Genomic DNA, 21,326 nt, shown 5'->3' with positions numbered 1-21,326 from the left:
TTTCAGCAGCTGCTCTGTGTCAGGCTGCTCCAGGAATTCCAGGGCTCAGGCAAGAGGTCGGGGCTGACATCCCAGGAGCAGCTGGTGGGATGGCCACAGGCCCATCTGGAAGGTCTGAGGCCTCAGGGAACACTTATGTGACGGGCTTAAATGGAAAGTTTAGAAGTAAGTTAGCTCAGGGGCTGAGGACACAGGAGCTCCCCACACAACCGGCTGAGGGTCTGCGAAGCCTCTCCAGTCCAGTACCTGCCACGGGGACCCTCTCTCATCCCTCAGGACCCCCACAACCCCCACGGGCCCCACGCTGTCAGGGAAGGAAGGACAGAGGGGCGTGTGTAACCTCCCCTTTTGCTCTGTCACTCACAGCTTGGCAGAGGGCTGCACACAGTAGGCGCTCACAAGAGTTTGCTGAATGAACGCGTGCCCACACGGACAGTTTCTGCTCTGGGCGGGGGGCGGTTTCTCAGAGGGGTGGTCCCTGACCAACAGCTCAGCACCTGCCGAGAGATTAGTAGAAAGGCAGGTTCCTGGGTCCCCCCAGATCTCCTAAATCAGAAACTCAGCGGGTGGGTGACAAGCTGTGTCATTTTCAGGGGTCCTGCTGCCCCCAGGCGTGAGAACTACCGTGCAGTGAGGTGACGGTCACCCTGGCTGAGTGCCAGATCACCCTCAGAGCTCGCCACACAAAACCAAGGCCAAGCTCTCTGTGGCTGGCTGAGCAGAGACCCTGGAGGGGCCAGGCACGAGCTGTGTCCAGTGATCCTCTGGGGCTGTCAGGCTGTGACCCACATGGAGCCTGCGAGGTGACACGGATCCAAATTCGGATTCAAATCCTGGCCCTGCCTCTTGACAGCTGAGAGATTTGGGGCAACCAAGTAAACGGCCCCTGCCTCAGTGTCTTCATGAGAAACAGGGGACGGTAAGGACAGGACCTTTCTCACAGGTGTCACGGAGGTGAATGCGTTTGCTTCTGTCTTGTGTTTCCAACAGCCCTGGGTACACAGTGAATAGAAAGTGGCAGAGAAAGCAGTACTATTCCCACTATTATTATTGCTACCGTTATTACTGTCATAGCCACACGTTCCGGGAAACAAACTCACTCAGAAGGACGATGCAGACAGTGGAGTGCGGTTTATTACACCGGCGGCCCAAGGCAGAGTCTCCCCTTAGCCAAGGGCCCCGACCAGTTGTTCTGAAAACCTTATATACCCTAAGTGTACGTGCCAAACCCACCTCCCCAGATTCCCTGAAACTAGTCTGAACAAAGAAGAGAAAGATACAATCAAAGCCTAGGCAGTTAACAGGGGACAATTATCAGCAGGCCTGTGGTCATACCCCAATAAGCATAATAGAATTTATGATTCTATTCGGTTACACAGATAATTAGGGTATTTTTTTAGGCAACAGAGAGTCTAGGTACAAGCCCTGGGGCTCTTGCATCCAGGGGGCCTGGTTTTCCAGTTGGTATGTCGTTTCCATGGATACTGGGCATAGAGCTCAAAGTCCACAGTCCCACCCAAGATGGAGTCGTGCTTTCAAGATGGAGCCTATTCTGTTTCCTGCTTTCAAGATGGAGCCTGTTCTGTTTCCTCCTTCATTCCCCCCTCTTGATGCTCTTAACTCATAGTATGAACATCATTCATAGGGATATACTGCACCCTGACTCTCCGACCTTTAATTTGGGACAACGACATCAACCTTTGGGTTGCAAAGTTCATGATACATTGTAAAATAAAGGGTCCACAAAGCAGAACTATCAAGGCAACTATAACAACGGTAAATATAGTTTTCCACCAGTCACCCTTCACCCAGGATAGGACCAAAGTCCAAAAAGGAAGTTTAGTACAGCCACTATGGAGAACAGTGTGGAGATTCCTTAAAAAATTGCAAATAGAACTACCTTATGACCCAGCAATCCCACTTCTGGGCATACACACCGAGGAAACCAGAATTGAAAGAGACACATGTACCCCAATGTTCATCGCAGCACTGTTTATAATAGCCAGGACATGGAAACAACCTAGATGTCCATCAGCAGATGAATGGATAAGAAAGCTGTGGTACATATACACAATGGAGTATTACTCAGCTGTTAAAAAGAATTCATTTGAATCAGTTCTGATGAGATGGATGAAACTGGAGCCAATTATACAGAGTGAAGTAAGCCAGAAAGAAAATCACCAATACAGTATACTAACACATATATATGGAATTTAGGAAGATGGCAATGACGACCCTGTATGCAAGACAGGAAAAAAGACACAGATGTGTATAACGGACTTTTTGGACTCAGAGGGAGAGGGAGAGGGTGGGATGATTTGGGAGAATGGGAATTCTAACATGTAAACTATCATGTAAGAATTGAATCGCCAGTCCATGTCTGACATAGGGTGCAGCATGCTTGGGGCTGGTGCATGGGGATGACCCAGAGAGTTGTTGTGGGGAGGGAGGTGGGAGGGGGGTCATGTTTGGGAACGCATGTAAGAATTAAAGATCTTAAAATTAAAAAAATAATAATAATTAAAAAAAGAAAAACACTTTAGGTGAAAACTAGGATAATCTGAATAATGTATAGACTTTAATTAACAAAGCATCAATATTGATTCATAATTACAACATATGTACCATATTAATATAAGGTGTTAATATTAAGTGAAATGTGTGTGGGTTATATTGGAATTCTCTGCATCATCTTCATTTTTATATAAATCTTAAATTATGTTAAAATTAAAAAAAAGGAAGTTTATCATCAGCCATAAATTTTACCTGACCTTTGATGACATCTAGGGTGGCTGATACATAGCCAGATAAATCAGGAATATATACACAACATTCAACTTTAATTACAGCACAGGTCCCTCTTTGTACTGAAACTGTGGTTAGTCTCAAGATGATACCAGCAAGCCCTTGTAGCAGCAGTTGATGGTAGAGCTCCCCCTCTTTTTCTTCTTTAAGATGACCGTGGTTCCACGGGGCTCAGTGGGGCCCTTTTACACAGTCAGCTCGGCGTCCTCCGGGTCTGCGTGGTCTGCTCTCTTCACCCTCATGTGGTGGACCCACACCTGCAACTTTCACTGCAGGAGGGCTGGTTAGAACCACAGTATATGGACCCTTCCAATGTGGGGCCAGGAGTCGTGTTCCCAGTTTTTGAGCACACCTGATCCCCGGGCACAAATTCGTGAATCTGTTCCCCAAGGGGGAATGGCACCCTTTCTTGTACAGACTTAGTTACCTGATTTATTACCTTACCCAGTTGCTCCATCTGCTGTGAAATCTCATCTCCCCTTACCTGAGGCAAATTTGTTGACACCTGTTTTATTACGGGAGGGGGCCCCCCCCATACACAGTTTTGTACGGAGAAGAGCTATGGGACTGTGGGGTCATCCCAAGTCTGAGCAGAGCCGTCGGAAACAAGTCCACCCAGGAACAGTCAGTCCCTTAAGATCTACTTGGAGAGTATTGCTTTAAGTGTCCGGTTGGTTCCCTCCACCATCCCAGGACTCTGGGGCCTATATGTTGTATGTAATTTCCTCTTGATGTTTAAAGAGTTGCTTACTTGCTATGCTAAATCAGTTACGAAAGATGGGCCATTGTCCAATCCAATGCTGGTAGGAAATCCAAACCTGGGAACTATCTCCCTAAGCAGGCACCAGGCTACTTCTGATGCTCTTTTAGTCCGGGTAGGAAAAGCTGCTACCCATCCCGAGAACAAACATATTATGACCAGCAGGTAATGGCAGTGTCGGTGAGGTTTCATTTCAGTGAAGTCCACTTCCAGGTGTTCAAAGGGCAGCGTGCCTTTTAGCTGAGTCCCTGGAGGTTTCTGTGCCAAGAGGCATCACTGACCTGTGAACAGGCAGTGTAGGCTCTTCCATCCAGGGGGCCTGGTTTTCCAGTTGGTATGTCATTTCCATAGGTACTGGGCATAGAGCTCAAAGTCCACAGTCTGGCCCAAGATGCAGTCCTGCTTTCAAGATGGAGTCTGTCCTGTCTGTTTCCTCCTTCATCACTACCATGATTATGATCACTACTATTACTACTGCTACTATTACCTCCTACCATCACTATTATTACCATAACTACCATTAGCACTGCTATTAATCCCTGCGTCAGGAAGATCCCCTGGAGGAGTAAATGTAACCCACTCCAGTGTTCTTGCCTGGAGAATCTCTTGGACAGAGGAGCCTAGTGGGCTACAGTCCATGGGGTCGCAAGAGTCAGAGACACCGAAGCAACTTAGCACGCACTGTTACTATTACTATTAATACTATCGTCACTGTTATGCTAGCCATTGTGTTACTATCATTATTACTACTTTTATCCCTGCTAGTATTGATGGTAATACCGTAACTATCACTACGACACTGCTATTGCAATTTCTGTCATGACTACGGCTAGTATCGTCACTGTTAGTATTCCGGCTCCTCTGACTGTTTTGCCCTGCTACTATTTTGTCAAGGCATAGGCACTCTGTGCTCCAAACTTCTGCAGGGAGGGACAACCATCTCTTGCGCAGGCTGAGATTTGGACTTTTGGAACAGGAACCTGATTAAAAAGCTGACACTCTGCAGAACCAAAGGGGTCAGGGTCCTCCCAGGTCTCCAGCGCTACAGTGCCAGGCTGTGCCCAGCGGGGAGGAAAGCCCTTGGGAAATGAATGGCTGGAGGCTGCAGGACCTGGAGCACAGCCCCCTCCCCCGACATCTGCATTTGGGGGTTAATCTCCCTGGAATGGGGCCACAATCTTCCCCAGACGGTCAGGGGTCCCCCTGCACCAGACTCAATCCTTCAGGCTCCTGTTTTAAAACGTTTCAACCTTTTGTCGTTCCCGAGCAAACAGACTGGATTTACTGGGAAGGCTGCTTCCAAGGGGCTCTTCCTGACCCAAATCCCATTTTCTTGGGGCCAGACGTGATACAAAACAGAGCAGCTCTCTGGCCTTTTGAAGCCAGGGAATGGAACACTTCATTTTTTTTTTTCATATAAATTTATTTATTTTGATTGAAGGCTAATTACTTTACAATATTGCATTGGTTTTGCCATACATCAACATGAATCTGCCACGGATTCCCCATCCTTAACCCCCCTCCGTCCTCCCTCCCCAAACCATCCTTCTGGGTTGTCCCAGTGCACCAGCCCTGAGCATCCTGTATCCTGCATTGAACATGGACTGGCAATTCGTTTCACATATGGTATTAGACGTGTTTCAATGCCATTCTCCCAAATCAAATCATCCCACCCTCGCCCTCTCCCACAGAGTCCAAAAGACTGTTCTAGACATCTGTGTCTCTTTTGCTGTTTCACATACAGGGTTATCGTTACCATCTTTCTAAATTCTATATATATGTGTTAGTATACTGCATTGGTGTTTTTCTTTCTGGCTTACTTCACTCTGTATAATCAGCTCAGTTTCATCCACCTCACTAGAACTGATTCAAATGTATTCTTTTTAATGGCTGAGTAATACTCCACTGTGGGAAGATGTTGCGCGCGTGAAGCTATGGTTTGCTTTTAAAGTTTTCTTTGGGAGAACAGGAGAAAACATGACATTGAACTTACGGAAGAAAACGACAACGAGCTTCTAACATTCGGAGTGTCACACACCTGGATTCAACAAATGGAGCAAAAACTGCTTTCAGAGGTGATGGGGGCTGAGCCTGGCTGTAGGATCCTGTTAGAAACGGAGAGGTTAAGCAATGGAGTGCCAGCTATGGGAACTTTCCTGCTCTGACCAGCTAGACTTCTTCTCTGGGAAAAAATGAAACACTACCTCCATCAGAGGCTGGACTGTCCTAGAACTGATGAAATACACATCCCTTGTCACCTGTGGTTTTCCCTAATTATTGTATTAGTACATGGTCATTAACAATTATTTGGGAAACAGAGAAAAGCAGAAAGTCGAGAATCCTGTGTGCAGAGAGAACCTCTGTTAATCTTCGGTGAATTTCCTTTCAGTCTTTTCTTCCGTACATTTTAAAACAAGGACAATATTGTACTATAAGCTATGTTTTGTACTTTTTAAGTTTACGATGACAAAGAGTTTTATTTCCCCCTCTCACATGAGTTACCTGGACGAGCAGATACCACCTGGCCCAACTTCTCTGAGCCAGACACCTGGGGGCGACTGTGACCCTGACTTCTCCCTCTGCCCAAAACCTGTGAACCCCTGAGTCTTGTCAGGATGGTCCGTTCAGTATCTCTCAACCCATCCACCTTTCTCCATCCCCTTGGCCCAGAGAGTGGGAAGCACTTTAGAAATATTTGGCTGAGGCCTCTCACCAGGGGTGGGTGACAGCCTCCTCCCTGGCTCCCACCCTGAACTCCAACAAGTCATTCTCCACACTGTCGGCAGAATACTTTTGAAATGCAAATCTGATCCCCATCACCCCGATTAAAACCTCAACTGCTGTAGCCAATTGCTCTTAGGATAAACACCGGACTCCTTCTCCAGGAAGCCTCCCTGACTGCACACCCAAGCACATCCCCACTTCACAGCACCACATAACCCCACCACTGACTGCTATTCTCATGGGTGCCAATGGGCCCACCATCCGGCCTCCCTGAATCACGGCGCCCTGGGAAGCTCTCTATTATCAGTGCTCAGCCAAGAGCAAGCACTCTGAGAACACATTTGCATTAGATGAATGGAACATATCCATAAGCACAGTACTGGAGCAGCCTTATCACTCACATCATGTTTGAGGGTGTGTGACCACCCAGTGTAGCACATCTCTGTATGGCCACAAAACTTTGGCATGGCCATCTTAAATGCTGAGGATGCCACCACCACATGTCATTATTCAGGGGAGAGACCTGGTTCTCAGTCTACAGAATTTCTAGGGAAATAGCCCAGCAAAAATAACTCAAGTCTGTCTCAGGGGCTGGAGACCAGTCCCTGAAAATCCTGTTAGTTATCTGCATCCTTGCCTCCTGGGCATGGAAGGAGGGATGTCCCCTCTCCTGGAGTCAGGAGATGCAGGGGTCCTTTGACCATGCTAATCACTGAGGACCATTATCAGTGACGGAGCCTCCTGGGGCCGTTTTGAAAGGCAGCTGCCCAGGTGAGCTGAGGCCACAGGTCCAGCCTAAACACAGAAGCTGCTGGAATCTTTCCAGGTGCCAGCCTCTTAAATCCCTCTCCCCAACTGTACTTTGGGGTTAGGTCCCTGAAGCCCTGCAGCAGACACACACAGAGGCCACCATGGGGTGAATGTGGAGTCTGAGACCTATCCCTGCTGACATCTTAGGAGTTTCCCACTGTTTCCTCAGGTTTGCCATCCCTGTCTTCTTGGTTAAAATAATGATTTTCTTCCAAAGGGCAGGTGGTGAGGTTTGTGACTCACTTTTGGCAAAGCAACGAGGGGAAAAACCACCACACAGTCTGGAAGGAGTGGAGTCGGCCAGAGAGGGAGACTGGACCTCATTCCTCGGCATCTGGGCCAGAGGGAGAAAATGAGGTGTTTCAGTCTCAAACGACCGTCATTCTGATCAGCACCGCCACTGTCCTTATAAAGCCGTACAGCCCTGAGCCAAGGCTGTAGCACCACTGGTGTCTGTGCGTTAGGGACAAGACGGAGGCCCAGACGCGAGATGTCAGGCTTCCAAGCGTCAGGGCTGGGCATCCGGTTCCTTACCTGGGCATCTGGTCTGCGTTGCTCTCCCGCTCCCCAGACATCCCGGCAGCTCTGGCAGGTAGAAGGCTGAGAAGTTGAGAGGGCAGGTTGAGTGGCCCGATTTTCCCCTTGGAGTGATCTCTCTAATTTCACTATCAGAGGAGGAACCTGGCTCTTAAGACTATGGAATTCTGGGGAAATAGCTCCGCAATAAGTGGAGACTGGAGACAGTGGTGCCTGAAAATCCTGCTGGTTATCTGCATCCTGGCCTCTTGGGGATGAAAGAGGCACCCCCCTACCCCAGATGTCCCCCCTCCTAGAGCTGTCTCCAGTTCCCTTAGATGTCACCCTTCTCACTTATAGGAAGGTGGGGCAGTGAGGATCCCAGGGCCATCATGTCCTAGCCATGGCACCTTTTGTGGGCAAGTTAATTACACACCTGGAGCCTCAGTTTTCCCACCTGTAAAATGGGCTCAGGGCACCTAACTCACAGACTTGCTGGGAAGCATTTTTGCCCCTTCTCCTCTCCTAGATTTTTTCCTTTTCCTTTGGATCTTGGTGTAAACTATCTCCACCTAGAACCCTTCCTGCTCCCACTCAGCTCCAGACTACTGGGTCCCTGAGCCCCTCTCCTCCCATCCTCCTCCCCTTGTAATTCCTGTCCTGTGTCTGTTGCTTCCCTGAGGGTGGGGGCAGGGACCACCAGGGTCAGCGCCAGAGCCCAGCATGTAGTGAGTGGATGCTTCCGGCATCTCTCGAGATAGGAGGAGGAGGAGGTAAGGACAACCAAACCATCCGAGCAATGAGCCACCCACTTGAGCACGACAGTCTCTAGTGCCCGGGGGGGACCAAGCGGGCATGAGCGTGTTCCAGGGTTGGAGGAAGTCGAGAACCTGAAAGAGCAGTGCTGGGATATAGTGTGACACCACAGGTTTGGGGCTGCTTACTCATTTTTTAGTCATTATTTTCTGCAACTTTTTATTTTGGTATAAATTCAACAGACAGGCTGCAAGAATATAAGGGATTCCTGTGTACCCTTCACCCAAATTCACCATCACTGACATTTCACCCTATTATTTCTCTCTCTATGTGTGTTCATGTAAATACCATATATATGTAAGTTGCAGACATTGGCCCCCTTTCTCCCTAACACTCTGGCGTGTATTTCCCAAGAACATGACTTTCTATCACCTAAATACAATAAAATGGTCAAAATCAGGAAATTTAACATCTTACCAGAATATAATACAGGCGAACCTCCAAGATGTTACCCCAGAGCACTGCAGTAAAGCAAACATTGCAGCAAATCATACAATGCTTTGGTTTCCTGCCGCTTATGAAAGGTGTATCTCCACTACGCTGCAGTCTGTTAAGCACACAGTAACATTATGTCTGAAAACACAATGTACGTGCCTTAATGTAAACATATTTCATTGTTTTAACATTCTAATCATCACCTGGGCCTTCAGAGAGTCGTCCTCTTTTTGCTGGTGGAGGATCTTGCCTCAGCACTCATCTGCTGACTGACAGGGGTGGTGGCTGCAGCAATTTCTTAATATGAGACCCCAGTGAGGTTGGCTGTAATGACTGACTTTGGTGAACAGTTTCTCTGGAGCACGCAGTGCTGCCAGATAGCATGTGGCCCAAAACAGAACTTCTTTCAAAACTGGAGTCAGTCCTCTCAAACCTGTTTTATCAACTAAGTTGAGGTCATAGTCTAAATCCTTTGTTGTCATTTCAGCAGTCTTAACAACACCTTCACGGGAGTGGAGTCCATCTCACGAAACCTCTTCCATGCCGATCCATAAGGAGAAGCTCCTCTTGCACTGACGTTTGATCATGAAGTTGCAGCAATTCAGCCACATCTTCAGGCCCCACTGCTAGTTCTCTTGCTGTTCCCACCACATCTGCAGCTAACTCCTCCACTGTATTTTGAACCCTTCAAAGGTATCCATGAAGGCTGTTTATTTTGATACTTGAACCTCTTTCTCAAGAATCATGAATGTTCTTAATGGCTGTTTCATCGTCTGCACTGACATCTGCTATTCACTGCAGGGCCGTCACGCGTGAACCAAGCTAGCGCTTTTGCGCAGTGCACTGCTTCACCAGGCACTGTTATGTTATAGAGATGCCTTCTTTCCTTCAACTTCACGAACCACTTCTGCAGCTTCCTTACCTCCCAGCCTTCGCAGAACTGGAGAGAGTAGGGGTCTTGCTCTGCATTAGGCTTTGGCTTCAAGGAACGTGGCTGGTCTGATCTTCTATTCAGACTGCTCAAACTTTCTCCGTATCAGCAGCAAGGCTGTTTCACTTTCTTATCATCCATGTGTTCACTGGAGCAGCCATTTAATTTCCTTCAGGAACTTTCCCTTTGCATTCACAACTTGGCTAACTGTTTGGTGTGAGAAGACTAGCGTTTGGCCTGCCTTGGCTTTCACTAAGCTTGTTTCCAGCTTTTGATTTAAAGTGAAAGACGTTTGACTCCTCCTTCCACTTGAACACCGAGAGATCACTTCAGGGTTATTAACTGGCCTAATTTCAATATTGTGTCTCAGGAACAGGGAGGCCCAAGGCGAGGGAGAGACGGGAGAACACCTGGTCATGGAGCAGTCAGAATACACACAACATTTATGAATTAAATCTGCCTTCTAGTATGGGTGTGGTTCGTGGTGCCCAAAACAATTACAATAGTCACATCTAAGACCACTGATAACCATAACAAATATAACAATAATGAAAAAGTTGGAAATACTACACACACCAGTATTCCTGGGCTTCCTGGGTAGCTCAGATGGTAAAGAATCCGCCTGCAATGTGGGAGACCTGGGTTCGATCGCTGGGTTGGGACGATCCCCTGGAGAATGGCATGGCAACCCACTCCAGTATTCTTGCCTGGAGAATCCCATGGACAGAGGAGCCTGGCAGGCTACAGTCCATGGGGTCACAAAAAGTCAGACACGACTGAGCAACTAAGGACAGCACACAGCTGCAGGGTCACCGCAAATCAGCAATTCGTAAAAAACGGAATACTCACAAGGCCTGATAAAGAGGAGAGCAATAGACCAAGGCTGGCCTGTGCTACTGGGGTCTCACAGTACTAATGTGCTTTGTGTGCTCTAGTGCACCTCATTACTCCTGTCTAACCCACAGCTCACTCTCAAGGTCATCTCAGAGACACCTCTAAGAAGCCTTTAGTTCCTGGGTCCAGGACTCTCCAGAGACCTATCCCCCTTCACTTTTCCCCTATTTTAGTCAGAATCACTGAAGGAGGTAGGCGGGGTGAACATGGGGAAGGAGGCCTTACAGAAACAAATCCTCTTCTCTGGGCTGAGGAAGCAGCCTGCAGCTCCGGCTTGCAGGTTTCCCCCAAAGGGAACTCCCCCTTCCATCTGTGTGGGCTCAGTTTACAACCGCTCGTCTTCACCTGCAGCCCAGGGCTCCTGGAACTGGAAAAAGGGGCCAGGCTTGCATGGACTTCTCCAGAGCTAGTCAGGTCAGTTTCGCATTCATTCACTCACTCACTCATTTATCCACCTGTTCCTGGTGTGATCGGTTCTTGTTGCTCCTATAACCTTTCACTTGTTATCATGATGTTATCAAACACATTTACAGGGCTTTCTTGGCTATTATCCATCAGCCTTTATTCAACAGTCCAGTCCTTTATTAAAAACTGTTTCAAACATGTTACACACACTATCTCACTGACTCCTCATGATCACTCTGAGACAGGAACTTTTTGTGCCTCTTGTACAATTAAGGAAACGGAAGCACAGAGAGGTTAAGGAACTTGCCCAAAGTCACACAGCTGGAAGAGGCCCCGCCAGGACTCTACCCCGGGGGGCTCCACGTTCTTCAGTTATACTCCCTTGTCTGATGATACAGATGGCGGTGGGGGTGAGAAACAGATTTTCGAGATGGTTAGAGGCTGATGCTCATGCAGTTGGGGGATGAAGACCAGCACAGGCGCCTGTGAGGTGTGCGATGAGTCTCTAAGGCAGGTGGATCTCCCACTGGAGCTCAGAGAGGGTTCTGCAAGGCCAACTACACTCAGCAGGTGGAGTGGAGCTGGGATCCAGCCTAGGGCCAGGGTTCTGGTGTGTACCTGGCTGCTGTGTGTCCCAACGCAGCAGTCGAGGTCACAGAGGGGCAGCTGGGTTCTATGGGAAGGTCTGGCCAGAACCTGGTTCTGCCTCTTGTCAGCATGACTTTGGCCAAACGATTTGTCAGGCCTCAATTTCTTCATCTGACAAGTGGGCCTGATAATAATTCTTAAGTCTTGACGTTGTGAAGACATAGCATCTTAGCAGGCTCAGCTCAACAAGGAGTAGCAAATGGGGCCCTTCATTTTGACACAGTGCTGTGTCGGTTACCTTCCTGAAGTGAGCTGGAGGAAGGCTTGGGAAAGGAGGGAGGGGAGGGGGTGGCAGTATGGTTTGAATTAAGCTGTTTATACGCACCCCAGTTCAGTGACAAATGGCTGTAGTGACGGAAGAGCGTGGTTTCAATTTTCCATCTGGGAGCAGACGTCTCGTGGCTCTGCCAGCCTCGTCCACAAGTGGGCAGGTTATCCCAGCAGCCTTGGGAGCCAGGGACGGTGGCACTCTACCCGCATGCTCACTCCCAGCCAGGCTGCCCTGCCACCAGGCTGGTGGGGGAGGAAAACTGTCCTTGCCGACCCCACTCGGGCCTCTCTGGACCTTCTCACTATCCCTGGACAAGATGCTGGGCTACCCTGGGCCTGTTTCCTCATCTGTAAATGGGGTATTGTGGGGTTGTGGTGAGGAATAAACAGGGGATGCCAGTGAGGTGTGAGGAGTTTTCCAGCCACCCACTCCTACAAGTAACTTGACCTTTCGATCTCAAGTCCTGCCCCACATCTAGTGAACTTGGTAGAATAAAATCAGTCATTCAGGGAAAAGCAGCCTGGTTTTTGCTGTCGTTTCAAGTTTAAATTGGTTCATTCAGAAGGCCCTGCTTCTCCTTGAGGTGGCATTTAATAGCCTTTAAAACTGGAATCAGAGCCCAAACCTTCCTGGCTCAGGTCCCACTCACAGCCCCAGTTTCTCTGAGCTGAATCCCAGCTCTTTCCACAGCCTCAGGGCGTTCCTGACCGGCCTGGACTCTGGCCTCCCCTGTCCCTGTCCCTGCCCCTTCCCTCCCTCCCTTCAGCCTCGGTGGGGTCCCTCAGACCAGGCATTCTGACTCCCCAGCACCCTGGGGCTCGATGCTGCCTCCACCTGGGATGCGCCGCCCCTTTTCAAGGTGCCTTCCTAACCACTCAGGGTAGAACACCGACAGCCCCTGCCTCAGTGCTCCCGGCCCCCTTCAAGGTTCATCTTGATAGCACTTCTCACCAGCTGACATACAACCTGTGTAACTTAAGGCCTGCCTTCCCTACAGGAAGGCAAGCTCCATGTGGAAACAGACACATTTGTATCTGCTGTGTCTTCATCGGTGGTGTCTCCAGGACCCAGACAGTGTCTAGCACAGAGCAGGCGTTCAATTCTGAATGTCAGATGGATGGAGGGATGGACAGACAGTGCATAGACAGATGGTAGATGATGGATGGACAGATAGTAGATGGTGGATGGCAGACGGAGGGTGGGTGGGTGGATGAATGGATGGGAAGACGAGTAGATGGTAGACGTTGAATGGACGCATAGGTGACTGTCTTCAGTCTGCAGGCTGGGGAATTCTGCAAGCTCTGGAAGGAAGTGGGGAACAAGGCCCTTCTCTGCTCCAGTTTCCAGAACTGATCTGGGGGTCTCCTCTCTTTTTCCCCACCTGACTTCAGCACAATGAGAGGCAGGCACAGATGGCCCTTCACAGCACTCAGAACTTATTTAAGCAAAAAACGGGCCGTTACAAGAACATTGTGGATCCCCCAGAATCTCAAGGAGAGCTGGAGGGAAAGACAGGAGCATTCTGCAGCTAGAGATCACCCCACAGAAAGGCCTGGTGGGGGTGGGACCTACCTGCTGGGTGACTGCCATGCGGCCCGATGGGACTGGAATCCAGACGCTCCTGTTAGGCTCCGAAACACAGGCAACCCAGTCCATTATGAACTGCAGATAAACAATAGTATTTTAGTAAAGGTATGCTGCGTATAATAGTTTAATGTTCTTATTTTGTCTAAATCTAGCACCCCTAACTGCTATCCCTGAAGCCCCTACAGCTCCCCTGAGAAAAGTCTCTAGACACCAGCTTCCTTGCTTCAGAGGCTCCCAATCTGAAGTCATACAAACACATCCTAGGTATGCACCTAGCTGCAAGGGATTCTGGGAAAGCAACTGTCTCCAAGCTTCAACAGCAGGAGGGGGCTCCACCTCCTGGGGTCGGGGACTTTCTTAGACCACGGTCAGCAGCTGGGTTTGGGCTTCCACTCTCCTGTCATGTGGAGAGCCTGGGCAGGGTGAAGAACCAGATCCTGCCCAAATCTGTTGTGTGGTCCATGAGATTTGGCTTTTGAGATCTGAACATTTTTTTTCCTCAACCCATTTTCTCCACTAAATATGTCCATTTAGATACAATCTCCACTAAAAGGAAGTAGGGTTCCTTAGAGAAATAGCTGATTCCAGGACTAGGGCAAATTAAGTACAAGGCAAGCCAGGAACACCATGTGCCAGAAGGCTGAGCCAAAATTGATGGGGCTGTGTCAAAAGGACACAGGGCCAGCTGGAAGGGGCTCCTGCTGCTCAAATCTGGGACTTGAGCATGAAAATACAGAAAAAAAATGTAATCCACCTCATGAAATAAGGATGAGGCCATAGCAATAAATGTGTGTCCATGTTTGCATGTAACATAATACACATGGAATACACATTTATAAAATACACTGTGTGAATAAATGAATGAATGGAGGGGAAGGGAAATGTTTTCCTGAGATGAAATTGCCAACTGACAAATGTGGAAGGCACAACATAATGAGAAGAAGTAACATTTGATAACCGTCACAAAATGCTTGTTTCAGGGAAGAATCATCACCAGATATTAAAACTGGGGACTGGAGGTTTTATGGGATAGGATAGTTACACAGTTCCAAAACATCTCACTACAAGATAATAAAAATATTTACCACCAAAAAATGTAGGCTCTTCTCAGTGGAGAAACCTGGCAGATATCATCTTAACCAAGATATCAAAATGGACATGAGAGCCCCACAGCGAACGTGGCCCCTGGTATGAGGCATTAACACTTACAATATCGTTTCCGTGAGATTCCTTCCAAAAACATGTCATCTGAATCTCATAAGGAAAAAACGTAAGACAAACTTATGTGAGGAACATTCCACAAAACACTTGGTCAGTCATCTTTTTTAAAATGTCAGCATCATAAAAGAAGAGCATAAAGTGAAGAGCTTATCTAGATTCAAGGAAACTAACGAGATGAGAAAACTGACTGTGATTCATGATCTGAGATCTTCTTCTGCTGTAACAGACATTCCTGGACAATCAGCAAAACCTGAATAAGGTCTGCAGATTAAACTACAGAATGCATCCATGTTCATTTCCCTGATTCAGATAATTACACCAGGGTTATGGAAGAAAATGCCTCCTTCCTTCAAAGAAAACGTCCATGTTCTTAGGAAACACACACTAAGGTATTTAGAGATAAAGGGGGTTTCATGTCTGCAACTCCATCTTAAATAATTTAGAGGAGAGAGAAAGAAGATGATCAAGGAGATGATAAGTGTTCCTATCTGGGGAAGCTGAATAAAGGGCAGAGGGGAATCCTCTGGAGCATTTCTGTGGCTTTTCTGCAAGTCTGAAGTAATGTCAAAAGAAAAAGAAGAAACAAAAATCTGTCTAGTAAGTCAAAAGCTACAAAAAACTCACGTCTTTGTTCCTGCTCTTCTGCTATGGCCTCCCTTCCCTAAGAAAAACAGGGGCTGCTGCCTGAAGGCTTAGGGCAGAACTTTGAGGGGAAAAAAAACGAGGAATGCAAAACACATTTGTTAAAATGATGATATAAACTAACACATATATAGCGCTTATGTGCCAGGCTTCCAAATGCTTTTTTTTTTTTTAAGAAAAATATTAACTTGTTTGAACACCATAACAACTATACAAAGCAGCTGCTATTGTAGCTCTATTCACAATAGCCAAGACATGGAAACAATCTGAATGTAAACAGACGCATGGATAAAGATGTGGTACAAACAGAGAATGGAATATTACTCAGCCGTGAAAAAGAGCAAAACAATGCCATTTGCAGCCACATGGATGGACCTAGAGATTATCAAACTAAGTGAAGTGAACCAGAGAGAAAAAGACAAATATCACATGTAGAATCTAAATTACAATACAAAGGAACTTATCTATGAAACAGAAACAAACTCACAGACATGGCAGATCTGTGGTTCCCAAGGTGGAGAGGGTGAGCGAGGGATGGAGTTGGGATTAGCCTATGCAAACTATTATATATAGAATGGATGAACAGCAAGACCCTACTGTATAGCATAGGGAACTATATTCAACATCCTGTGATAAACCATCATAGGAAAGAATATGAAAAAGGACCCATATATGGGTCACTTAGCTGTACAGCAGAAATTAACACACTGTAAGTCAACTGCTGCTGCTGCTGCTAAGTCGCTTCAGTCGTGTCCGACTCTGTGCGACCCCACAGACGGCAGCCCACCAGGCTCCCCCGTCCCAAAACAAACTTCTAAAAAAGCCAAAATAGCTGCTATTATTGTTCCCATTTCATATATGAGGAAACTGAGGCAGAGACGTTAAGTACCTCATGCAAGGTTTCACAGATTTTAAGTGGTAGAGCTGTGATTTGAACCCAGGCTCACCAGCTCCAGATTCTTCTTCTGCCCCCTCTAAAGTATCATACAAGGAAGATGTCAAAGGTTCCAACTATGAGGAGTTGAAAAGGGAAAATGAGACAGAGCACAGACTGGAACCTGAAGCCACATCAGTCACCAATTCCCAAAACGCTGCCCCAATAGTCACCAGCTCGAGGGGCTGGGGCAAAGACCCCAGAGCTAATGGTGGCAAACCCAAGCGTCCAGGGAGACAGCTGTCACGTGGACAAGAAGCCACCATTGCTCAGCCCGCAGGACTGGTGTCCACCTGCTAGACTGGGTTGAATAGTATCCCTCCCAAATTCATGTCTCCCTGCAACCCCAGAATGTGACCTTACTTTGAATTGGGATCTTTGCAAAGGTAATTAGTTAAGGATCTTGAGGTGGCCACGTGACCTGGGGCAGACATTGGAGTCACGTGATGAGAAGCCAAGAGATGCCTGGGGCCCCCAGAAGCTGGAAGAGGCAGCAAGGATCCTCCCCTAGAATCTTCAGATTCTAGAAGTTTCAGACTTCTGATCTCCAGAACTGTAAATGTCTACTGTTTAAGCTACTGGATTTATGGTCATTTGTTACAGCAGTTCTAAGAAGTGACACCTGCAGTTCTCACCTGTTCACAGGTGAGCCGGACCTGACCTACTCAAGGTCCCTTCTCCCATTCATCCTCATAGGACCCACTTGATAGCTGGATCTCATCGTGGAAAAAGATGCATCTCTCCAAACTTCCTTGCAGCAAGGAGTGGCTGTGGGACCCAAGTCTGACCAAGAAGGTATCAGTGGAAATTCACGGGCTGAGACCTCTGGGATAACTATGCTTCCATTGTTTTTCTGGTTGAGACAGACTCGGGTTTTCCCTCAGAATTCCAGAATTGAAAAATACACTACCTGGAATAAAAGAGGCGGAATCAAACAGCCATGTGGCTTCTGCCCTTCATGGTGTCTCTTCCCTCCTGGAAGGTCTGCTACGGGATAGGGGTGAAGAGTCATCTTTTAACCACAAGGACACACGCCACTCTCTGAAGATGGCAGAGCAGCAAGTGGGAAGGAACCTGGAGGACTCCCCAAGCATGCATCCCCAGGACCTCCCTGCCACTGTGGCTGGGTCTCCGTTACATGCAACTCAATGCATTCCCAGCTGACATTTTGACAAAGAAAATCTAATTAGGATTTGAATTATATTTGACACATATATTGAATTAGCAAATTGTTGATGGAGACGTGTGCTTATTAGAGACAGCACAAGCTTGGTGCCCAGTTAATCCTGGCATGTAGTAGCACTTGGCACAGGTGGGTTCCTTTGCTGCCTTCCTGGGTCAGACAGGGGTGGGAGGGCAGTGGGTCTGGACTGGTGCCAGTGGGATGGAGTGGAAATATCCTTGGACCACGGCCACGAGAAGGTGAGAGCCCACGAGCTGGGAGCCTGCTGGCTGACAGGCCAGCCCATCCCCATTCAGGTGGCAGCAGGGCCCAGAGGGCGGCCTTCTGCCCACGTGGGATCCAGGCCAGGTACTGACAGAAGAACTGGTTTAATGGTCTGTCTCCTGGTCCTTGGAGAAAAGCTGCTACCGGTTTAGTTGGCCAGGATGAGTCAAAGGAACACCATGAGGGTTTCGAAACCTGGGCCTTCGCCACCAAATTTATTTTTTTAAGGGCCTAAAAGATTTTTAAAAGTCCCAGTGGTAGTCTAGGACAGGTCTTGGTGTGAAAAATTGGAAGGAAAATGGGTAAGACAAACAAACAAATCAACCCCATAAAACATGTAATGGTTTCAGGACCACCCACCAAGCTGCGGGGTTTTTACTTTTCCTTTTTAGAATGAAGTGGCCATGGTTTGAGGAGCCAGGATTTCACAGTTCCTGTCATCCCTTCCGTGGGTCCCCAGGGCCCTCGGGGCAGGGCAGGGGAAAGAGGGAAGGCAGGTCTCTGCTGGGAGTCAGAATCAGGGAAAAGGCTCTGAGGTCGATCTAGTCCAGGGATCTTCCAGCTTCCCTTCATAGTCTTCCAGGGAAGAGGCGTCACGCCCTCTTCATAAGGCCCATTTCTCTTTTGGAAGTCCTGCCAATCTGAATCTTCCTCATTGTACTTGGTAGAAATCTGTCTCCCTGTGGCATGTACCCACTGGTATTAGTTCCACGCTGCAAAGCAATGTAGTGATACATGTGGCAGCCGTGGGCACCCACCAAGGGCTGAGCGTGTCTCAAGTATGACCTCACTGAATCCACATCCAACCGTGAGCGCTGTCATTATTGCCCCTTTACAGAGGAGGCCACTGACACTCAGAGAGGCTCGGCAACTTGCCCAGTGTCACAGTGCTGGTGAAGAGCTGATACGGGATTCAAACGCAGGCATGTCTGCATCCTGGCTCATAGCTCTTAGACCACGTGACCCCTTTGTGGCCCCCCCCCCCCGGTCTGCCTCTCTTCTCTCTAAACCTTCCTGTTCCATCACAGTTGCTCAGATAAACCTCGGACTGGGCATGTGACCCACTGGTGATGAAAGCAATGCAAAAGCAGGCCCACTGGGGAATCCCAGGAAGGATTTTCTTCCCCAATAAAATACTGTGGGAAAGAGGACCCACCCTCTCGTCCCTTCTTCCCATCTCAGACTCAGTGTGGGGACAGTCTGTGATCGGCTGCCATCCTGCCCACAGAGGAGGGGGGAGGTTCTCATGATGCTGACCAGCTGTCCCGGCATCCCTGAGCCTCTGCCCCCAGATCACTTCTGACTTCTCACGTGAGATATCTGGATGTTTTCAGAATGATGATTCTCCAACGGACCCAGCACCAGAATCATCTTGAGGGCTTGTGAACTCCGACAGGTTCTGATTCACAGGATCTGGGTTGGGACCCGAAAATCTGCCTTTCTGACAAGTCCGGGGGCTACCGCATGGGTTCGTGTTAGCTGCCACCCCAAAGCATGTCAGCCGGCACAGTGGCCACGATTACTAGAGCACCTTTCAGCCCGCAGCTCCCCTGGAATCACTGCTCTCAGGCGCGGTGAGGTCACTGTGAGAAATTCCATTTCCTAAATGAGCAGCCAGAGGCCCAAACAGGCAGAAGTGACTTCTCTGGTAAGCCAATGGTTAAACCTTCCCCATTTCAATGCAGAAGGCATGGGTGTGATCCCTGGCTGGGGAACTAAGACCCTACATGCTGCACAGTGCAGCTGTGAAAAAATAAAAAACACACCAACTTGTCCAAGCTTCCTCAGTTGGTAAGGGGGTGGGAGGCAGGCCAGGGACCCTCAGGCCAGTGCTCAGTCCCTGGGTCACCTTGTGCGGAGCCTCCTCTGTTGGGGTCCCCAAGCAGCATGGTGGCATTCAGCCTGCTCACACCACTCCTACACACCTTTGCTGCATCTCAGACCGACTCTGCAAGAAGGGAGTGCCAGCTCCCTGCACGTTGCCATTGCCTCCCCAGCCAGTGCATTTTTGTGTGTTGGACATTTGGGGGCAAAAACTTCGGGACCCAGGGTTGCGGCATCCTGGGGGTTCAGAAGAACTTCCTGAAGCAGGAGGAAGAGGTGTGGCACCAAGGAAGGCTGCAGGCTCTGTAGAAGAAAGGCTGGAAGGGCCACTCCCAGTGCCCAGAGGTTGCCATTGATCTGGGGGCGGGGATGGGGGGGGTGGGCATGTCCATGGCCTTGACAAAGCATTGGTCAGAAAGCTGCATTTGCCCAAACATCAGTCGTCATCTCATCTTTGTGATTTCTGTGACCCACCCGCATACCTACTTACGCAGTATTTTTAAATCAACATTTAAAAAGCCTTAAATGGGAACTTCCTTGGTGGTCCAGTGGTTAAGAATCCACCTGCCAATGCAGGGGAAACAGGTTTGAACCCTGGTCCTGGAACTAGGACCCTACTTGCCACAGAGCAACAGAGCCCGTGTGCCACAACTACTGAGCCTGTGCTCTAGGCCAGGAGCCACAACTACTGAAGCCCACAGACCTGCAGCTGGTGCTCCCCAAGAAAAGCCACTGCAATGTGAGCCCAGGCACCACAATGAAGAGCAGCCCCCGCTCAATGCAACCAGAGATCGCCTGCCTGCAGCAATGAAGACCCAGCACAGCCACAAACAAATAAATTAATTCTTAAATTAAAAAGCCACAAGTACATTTATTAAAAAGGAAAGCTGAGAATTCCCTGGTGTTCCAGCGGTTAGTACTCTTCAGCTTTCCCTTAGGAAGCAAAGGTTTAAGTAAGATTTCGCCTGCCACTGCCAAAAAAAGAAAAAAGGACCATTAATCCCACCATTGATGGGAATGAGAAGCTCTTCTTACAAATAGATGGCCGGTGAAAGCAAAGGCAGAGCGTGGATGGGGAGATGAAAAAGGTCGGCCAGGAGCCCCCAAAATGGTTTGGGGATGTGGCGCTCGAAACACACAGAGACACACGACTCCACCGGACAAAAACGGACTGACGCCGGGGAAGACGACGTCTATTCAGGGCTGAGCTGGGGTTTCCCCTCCCCAAAGTCATGTGCTGAAGCCTTAACGCCTGATACATCTGTATGTGGAGATGGGGCCTCTGAAGATGAGCGTGCTCAATCGTTTCCGACTCTTTGGGACCCACTGGACTATAGCCCTCCAGACAATAATGCTGGAGTGGGCTGCCATCTTCTCCTCCAGGGGATCTTCCCAACCAGGGACTGAACCCGCATCTGCCCGCACCGCAGGCGGATTCTTCACCACAGAGCCACCAAGAAAGCCCTTTTGGAGATAACTAAGGTTAAGTGGGAGTCTACGCGGTAGGAACTGATCCTACAGAATCTGACCTCGTATGACGAAAAAGAAACACCAGGAATGCTCCAGCAGAGAAGACTCAGTGAGAAGGGGGCGCCTGCAGGCCCAGGAGAGAGGCCTGAGGAGAGCGGCCCTCTGAGCCTTCATCTTGGACTTCCG

The sequence above is a fragment of the Ovis aries genome, chromosome 14, assembly GCF_016772045.2.
Source record: "Ovis aries strain OAR_USU_Benz2616 breed Rambouillet chromosome 14, ARS-UI_Ramb_v3.0, whole genome shotgun sequence".
In the NCBI taxonomy this organism is placed as follows: domain Eukaryota; kingdom Metazoa; phylum Chordata; class Mammalia; order Artiodactyla; family Bovidae; genus Ovis; species Ovis aries.
This window is presented reverse-complemented; position numbering follows the sequence as displayed.